The following is an 8,785-nucleotide window of genomic DNA, read 5'->3' as shown; positions in this document are numbered from 1 at the left end:
TATGACTTTTTCTTCTGTGTAACAAATTTTTGAAAAATGTCCTGGCCATTCTTGTGTGCATAAAGAAAGTGAATAAAGGCTGGGGATGTTAAACGTTTTTTGTTGAATTTGTTGATCAGTTCACAAAACTGGTGTCGATGATTCTTTCATAAATCTGACTGATCTAGTTCTTGAGTTCTTACTCACTCAGTTGCAAGCAGCTGAATCATGTGGTTCTCTGGAGATTTAAAATGTTCCTGATTTTCCATTATAGGTTCTTAGTGTTTTGGTTTCTAGGTTCTTTAAAGCACCAATACATATATGTTTACAGCTTAACGGAGGGGAAGATTGTCCGTGACTAACAACTTAAATTTTGGTGTTATGCACAGGACACCTCGACCACTTTTATAATGCTTTTTGTCATTTAAGAGATTCCAGTTTCTTTTATTATATAGAATATGAAATTACATGAGTAATTAATGACACATATTTACTTTTGGAGAGACCATTCATTATTCTTTTTCTTTCACCTTTAATGAATGGAGGGACCATTCATTATTCTCTTTCTTTCACAGACTTTCTTTCAAACTCTCTTATTGCTGACACAGAAAGAAAAAGAGTGCAAAAGAAATCATCATAGTGTTAATTGCTAAGTTTGATTTGAACCGTGGTCCGAAATTCATCTTAAAAGTTCCTTTGATAGAAAATAGAGCATGAATGAACAATGAGATTGAGTGTGTGTGTGCGTGTGAAAGAGAAACTGTTAAATCTGCAGTGCATTATAGATAAGTCTGTCACTTTGGTGGAGAATAGTGCATTATGGGTAAGTGCGAACAAGGGCTGACATTTGCTTTCCCTTCCCATCGCCTCCTGTCACATTAGGCCTCATTGCTCTTCTACTAATATTAATACATCTTAACAGCCTTCCCATAACCCCCCAAACACATACATACAACACACACCAACAAGCATGAATGATCATTTAACATACATAAACATTCATTTTAGCACACACAATCTCATATTTTCATACATTATATCAACATAAGAAGAGAGATAACGCAATGTCAATGAAATCTACACAAGCACGCTGCAGTTTTGTGCCAGGAAGCTGAGCTAGAGATGTGCCAGAGAGATTTGAGTATGTGTGAATCAGTGTATGAGAAATCAGCTTTGTCTCTTGCCTGGCTCTGGAAGGATGTCTCTTGTTAAGACTGCCTCACACACAAATATAGATTTACTCACACACATATTCCCTCAGTTTAAGTCTTAGCTGATCAACTATGTCTTTTGTTATTAAAATCACTCATAGTACATTTTATTTTGTGGCGTTCTGTGAAAGTGCTGGTGTTGAGCTAAGCTGTTTCATTTTCCTTCTTTGTTAAAAATGTTCTGCACACAACAGTCCTTCTGTTTAATGTCACCTATTCAGTTGATACGATTACTGAACAAAATCACTTAGAATGGCTTGTTCCTAAATCTTTTTCTTAATGACTTTAGATGATAAAGCTGATTTTTTTCTCTCTACTCTTTGTGTTCATATTGTTACACAAGTCTTTCTTACATTTTCTTACCTCTTTCTCTCTTTCCTGATCCACATAAGTTATTTAGTCCATCACAGTAGACTAGAGAAAAAAGGTTTGGCAAGAAACTTTATAACCTCAAAATGAATCATTTCAACATGAATGTGTAGGGTTCTTGATATGAATCATATACACACTACTGTTCTATAGTTTGAGGTCAGTAAGATCTTTTTGAAAGAAATTAACACTATTTATTTATTTAGAAAGGATGCATTAAATTGATTAAAAAAGACAGCAAAGACTTTTACATTGTAACTAAAAAAACTCTATTTCAAATAAACACTGTTTTTTTGTACTTTCTGTTCCTCAAAAAATCCTGAAGAAAATGTATTTTTAATCGTTTCCCCCAAAATATTAAGCAACACAACCATTTTAACATTGGTAATAATAATAAATATTTTTGAGCACCAAATCAGCATATTACAGTCAACTTCAAGAGTGAAAACTGCTAGAGTAGACTAATAATTGAAGGACTTAAGACACTGTCTCACCAGCCTTTTTTAAATTATAATGATTGTAATGATTATAGTGAAGTGTACAAACATCAGGGATTCTGTTTCATTAAGATTTGAAACAAGTTCAGAGCAAAAACTAATCAATAGCTTTTTGTTTAAAGGGGGGGTATCACACACAGTTTCTGCCAATCTCATGTTAATCTTGAGTACCTATAGAGTAGTAGTGCATCCTTCATATCTCCAAAAAGTCTTTAGTTTTATCATATTTATAAAAGATACATATGCTGTACCGAGTATTTCTGAAAACAGCCGAGCGCCTGGAGGCGTGTCCTGTGAGCGGAGATAGAGTGACAGGCTGTCACAAGCACGCACAGCTTTTGTGTAGAGATCGGCTGCAAGCTATCAATGGTCAGCTAAACAAATATATTTAAAACACGCATTATCCCTGGATAACTTTTGAATCACTATAATGAATATAGCGTATAGTGAATGATGAATAATGAATTTATGAATTCACTACGTTCGTATTGTTTACATTATATGCACTTAGGCGCCTATTGCCAACAAAACAGACATTTGAAGCAGTTTTACTCACCACCTGCGGTTCCGACTCATGAATGGGATCATTACCGCTGTGAGCGCTCCATCTTTCAGTTTCAAACGATCTGTAAATCCGGTTTGAACTGGGCCTTGTTTATGAAACCATAAGCGCCGATCCTGAGGGCTCGAGCAGCAACGGAAAAACACGAGATATTCTCCATCCATTTTAATCAATAAAAAAGTGATTGCAACTATCAGTTTCTATGGTTATTTTAATGACAAATATCGAGAGCGCATCAATGTGAGCACAAAACTCTCAGCTCCACTTAACGCTGGATTCTTCGGGAAGCAAGGTTATCTTTCCCTCACAACCAAAAACACACTTCTTTGGCGACATCGTTGATTTCGTGAAATCCTGTGACCTGTGTAGTGCTGCCGACGACTTCCGTAAACCTGAACGCACGTTGATGGGCGTGCTCTTGCTCTCTCGCTCTGGTCGACGTGTGCGCCCTTCCGGGAGAAGTGCCCGTACAAGGAATTCCGACCTTGTTGACATCACTCATGCCCATACTCGAAAAAAAGATCCCGAATCCTGTAAGGATTTGAAAGAGAATTTTTGGCACAGAAATACTTTGTCATTCGTCCAATTCGTGTTTTGAAACTTTGGCCATGTTTAGCATCCAACTCTTTAACAGTGTAAATAAGTCAGAATACATGAAATAGCATTATAAGTTTAGTCACTGCAATATTAAAGTAATAATTATTTGAAATATCAAAATGTGTAAATCATGATAAATGCCTTCGTTTCAGACTTCACTCCTCCCTTCTCTCAAAAAGACATCTGATTAGACATGAATTCCAGCAATCATTTGAGCTCATTATCTCTGGTGGCAGTGGGTGTAATAATGTAGCTGCACCAATTTATTCAGAGAACTCTGAGAACACATGGCCAAGAAGAGATTAGGAAAGATTAAAAGATAATGGAGTCCCTCTTCGGTATAAATGAACTTTAATTCAAATCGACTATAACTTTTGCTTTCATTTTGCTTGCTTTTACACCTAATTTGTTTAAATGACACAGACAGTCTTTGTGCGCTATCGTTGCTTCATTCCTGTGAACCAGCACAAACTCTTATAGGCTTCCTGCATTCAGGATGACATTCTAGATACTAATAAACCTTGTAATAATCTTTGGCAGTAATTCATTAGGGATTTGCTTCATATTCAATGCGCACTCTGATGAGCCAAGTAAAAGTGCTTAAACAGGACAGCAGTGGTTCTACAGCGCACACGATCACATTCTCTTTGTAGCTACACGTTCGGTCCCGTAAGACAAAGAACAACTTTATATTAGCCTGATAATAAACAGTGGAATGGAAATTGCCATGTTCATTCCCAGTTTATATTTGTGCAGTGAGAGTGAGCATGACCTGCAGTGTAATTATGTACTGTTACAAATTCATACTCACTCCTGCAGTAATTGAAAGATAAATGTTCTTTGAATGGGGAATTTATGCTTCGGTCTGCATTACCCCTGGCTGTTTGGTGATTAATAATATAAGATTAAAAATGAGATTCTTTGAACTTGTTCCTAGCTTTCACATCTACGTAGGCGAATTCTCTGCATGGTTTTAAGCTGTCAAGTGGTTGGCCATGTCATTCTAGTGCTTTTAGTATTCTTAGAAAACACCCCAAAATTAAACCTCTCACTTTGCAGAGGAGAATAAAATTTTTTTTTTTTTTTTAAAAATCACCTTTTAACCAGTTAAAAGGTGATTGGTTTGCTGAGAGGGTTTGAATGTGTTGACATCTGCTTTAACAAAGATCTACATTTTCAGAGCCCTGTTCTACTTGATAATATTAATGTTTTGATATGAAGTATGAAGATTTTTAAACTTTATTCTGTTTTGTTGTGCTTTTCCTGTAATATGAGGGAGAGTAAAAGTGTGACTTGTTTGGAGAGTCTGTTTGTCAAGGTTCACCAAGGAAAGATGTAGACAGCATTGTTCACCAAACAGAAAGACAGACAGGTTTATTCTCCATGGGGTGAGGTAGAATGATGGATATCATAGTTTGTCAGAGAAGAGACAAACTGTGGGTAAAGCTATATAGTTATACTTTTTTGTTTTTTTTTTCCCCCTAAAAAAAATTATCATGCTGGTTTGCAGAAGGGTTTCTGTATGTTGCACCACAGAAAATAATACAAATGTTCTAATTTAATTAGTTATTTCAAAAAGGCAAACAGATGACAACATTTAGAAGATTGCAGAGGTGACTTGGTTGGTGTGTCCTCTTCTGCTTACCACTGGACATGGTTACATAAGAATCCGATGTCTGGCATGTGTCATACATTTTAAAATTTTATTTACTTGGAAGCTTACTTTAATTGTATCCTTTTAACAATGTTTTTAAAAAGAGAAATATCTATTGATGCACAGTATAATGGTAAATATTGGTTTATTATTATTATTATTTTATTCGTTTTATTAATATTTTAATTGTGCATGCTCATTTCCCCTACTTTTACATTTACAGTACAGTACCTTCGCTGTGATTTAGCACTCACTTAAAGTTAATCTTTAAAAAAACTAATAACACTGTTTATATTTAGCAAATCTACAAAGTGGATATCCAATTTTTATACTGTACGTTATAATGTTGTCAATGATGCCTAAATTCACTTGCTAAATTCACTTATATAATTCACTAATTCACATTTAAACAATGGATTTTAATGTGAAGTGCCTTGTTTTTAATTTATGTAGACAAAATAGAAATTTAATATAGCCATTTACTAGCCATTTACATTTACTATCAGCTAATGTATATATTTATAAAATGGTTAGTTCCTCTCCTTGATTCTGATTGGTCAATAGCTGTGTTTTATTCACAATAAAACACGGCTATGACCGCTTCACCCAACGGTTCTGTGTATCACTACACAACACCCTTAGCAACCACTCTTATCAACGTAAACTGTTTGTTCTCAATTTATATTGTTCATTGAAGCTTACTGTATTATGTAGAACTAGAATAGTATTGTGAGAAAGAGATTGAGGGAGCAAGTTTATTACCTGCATTCAGATTTAGCATTTTCCTTCAGGTCAGTCCTATGATCATAATAAAAAAATCTGTTTAAATGTCTGATGTCTGATGTATCATCTTGTCCTTTTAACATTTAAGGGGTTTTACCGTGACTAACAGCACTAGTCAAAGCATTTGTCAGTTGCGCCTTGTTCCGTGTTCACAACAATTCAGTCTTTTCAATGTAAAAGTCTTTGCTACTGACTGAGTGACACACTCATAAAGACAGTCTTTGCCGCCATCTAATGGTGTGAAAATGTAACTTCTGTTGCTGTTCACGGTCAGGGACTATTTGTTTCAGGCGGAAGGAAGGCTTTTAGTGACAATTTACTTCATGAAAGTTGCATTGATACATATTTCTGGCTTTAATATTTGTATTGTGTGGTAACCGTTTTATAAAAGCAATAAGGTACTCGAGGTTAGTGCTGTATCGTGAAAAAGTCACGGCTGAAGGGGTTGCAATGCCCTTCAGCCGTGACTTATTCAGGATACAGCACAGCCTCTCGTACCTTACTGCTTACATATAGATTATAGGTATCGGCCATAATTTTAATATCAGTACATCCCTAGAAGAATGTTGATTTGACAGAGAAAAATGTTTGTCTTCTAATCGTAGTATTTAATAATCTAAATCTATTAAATAATGGTATCACTATGATATCCCTTTTCCACTTACGTCTTCTTATCTAACCTACATGGCAGTGGTTTGTGTTTAATGGGAATAGCCAAAACTGCCATTAATCATGAAGAATCATAACCTAACCTGGTATTATTCCCCTCAGCAGATAAATAATATATTTCCAGGATGAGGCAATATGCTCCTCTGGATAAAGTCCAAAATTGTTCATATGCATGGGTTCCGCTCTGTGGGGAATTGACAAAGGATGAGAGGCTTCCTCTGGCTGGATAATACGTGATGTTTCAGAGCAATAGGTCAGGGGAGCACAGGGGGATAATGCAAACATAGCCATTGATTTAATATGTGTGGGCAATACTTTATTTCAGAGGTACTAAGACGTGCAGGGAGGACTATATTCTGCTTATTCAGCCCTTATGCATACAGCTCACCTGCCAGACTTGATTAGATGACCCTCTTCTGTTCTTCTTCTGGTGTATGTGTGTATGTGTGTGTGCGTGTGTAAATGAGAATGTATGTTTGTCTTTTTATAGAACCAATTAAAATAGCACATCTCTGAATTAGCACATAATCACTGATTTTGTGCCATGATTTAATTTTTATGTGTCCATCTGTGCACACGTGTTCTTGTGGAGTGTAAAAAGATGTGTGTTTATATAACCTGTCAATTTGGTCCTACTACGACCTGTTAACTGAAGGTCAGACCATCGCTACTGATTATGCTGTTGTTTGTGCGAGTGATTGTGTTTGCCATGGTGTAAAAAGAAGAGGGTCACTCTTATACCCTTCTTTCCATCTTAAAGGGATAGTTCACCCATAAATAAATAAATCCATTCACTCTGATGTTGTTCCAAACCTGTATGACTTACTTTTTTCTGTAAAACAAAAGAAGAAAAGAATTTTCACTTTGCTCTTTTGTCTTTTCCATACTATTTTATAGCGTTATAAATGTAGATCATACCATAACTACATTATATTCAATGTGTTCTGAAGCCATATGATAAACGGACAGAAATTTAAGTCATTATTAACTGAAAATTGGATATTCTATTGTATAGGGGATGCATTACATCACATTTATGGCCAATAATATACTTTTTTGTCTAAATAAATAAAAAATAAAACACCAAATACTAAATCGGATCATAAAAATGATACAAGTGCATTTAGGCATCACAACACTACACAGTGTGCAGTATGAAAAATGGATATTCATTTTGACATTTGCTAAAGAAAGATTACATTCGTTGTTATTATTGTTTTTAAAGATTAACTTTAAGGGAGGGTTACATGATACAAAGGTAAACTAAATGTACAAATTGAAATAATTAGCATGTATAAATAAATATTAAACAAAACCAATAAATGAGGTAATCTCCAATATGTCAACAACTGATATGGTACTGTTATAAATACTGTCTTTTATTTTCTGTTCCACTCAAGAAAGTAAGCCATACAGGTTTTGAATTTGGTTCTGTTGTTGTACCGCATTTCAGCCCCCTGCTAAATTATTACCCCCCTCGTTGAAGTCACTACCTGATTGCCTAATCTTAACCCCACCCCTAATCCTAACCCCTCCCCCACCCCTACTCCTAAACCTATCAATACTAAGGGGGAGTAATAATCTAGCAGGGGGTCGAAATTCGGCACAACACCGTGTGAGCAAATAACAGATTTTCATTTCAAACTATACCTTTAAACATCAGTAAGTGTAGGAAATATTCAAAATATGTTTCCTTGTGCTCTTTCAACTTCAAAAAGGCAAAATTGAAAGACACTATGTGTGTGCCGCTTCATACTATAGACTAGAAAACTGCCTTTGCACGGGCGTGTGAGGGGTCCACTGTCTTCTGACCTTCACTTTATGTATTTTTACTGAGTGTCACTGGGGCTGCAATAAACACACACACATGCACAATTTCTCACATCCACACACTCACCTTATTGGATGTATAACCTGGGGTTGTCTCTCACACAGGAGTGGTTTTCTGTAATGAAATTCCCAGTCGGAGTCAGGGCACATAAAGCCAGCCGGAATGAAATTCAACCACTGGAATCCTAGCCTTTCATCTGCAGCTTCACTTTTCTGTCCTGTTTTTGTGTGTGTGTCTGTATTTAATGGTCGTGTGCCTGTGAGTATGTGAGCGTGTGGCCTGATTTTCGGGAGGTCTGTAGGTGTTCTGTTATCAGCTTCTGATGGATGGTAGTTCAGTATGTCTCTCTTGGTGTTTGCACAGCTGAATTCAATAAAATGAGACTCATTTAAGGAGAAGCACAGAATCATGTACCAACTTATTATTATGTGCAGTAGTGATTTTGGTGGGTCACGGGTTTGTTTTGATTAGGTAACAGACAGCAGGAAAAGCAATGCTAAATGCAAATAATAAAATGCAACTAACCATGTAATTGTGCATATTTAGGATTATAAAATGAATAGGCTTATTGATTAGAAGAGAGGAGAAAAGACTTCCCAACATGATTTGTTTTGACCACAATGTGCTTTGTGT

The sequence above is a fragment of the Ctenopharyngodon idella genome, chromosome 16 (genome assembly GCF_019924925.1).
Source record: "Ctenopharyngodon idella isolate HZGC_01 chromosome 16, HZGC01, whole genome shotgun sequence".
Classification (NCBI taxonomy): domain Eukaryota; kingdom Metazoa; phylum Chordata; class Actinopteri; order Cypriniformes; family Xenocyprididae; genus Ctenopharyngodon; species Ctenopharyngodon idella.
This window is presented reverse-complemented; position numbering follows the sequence as displayed.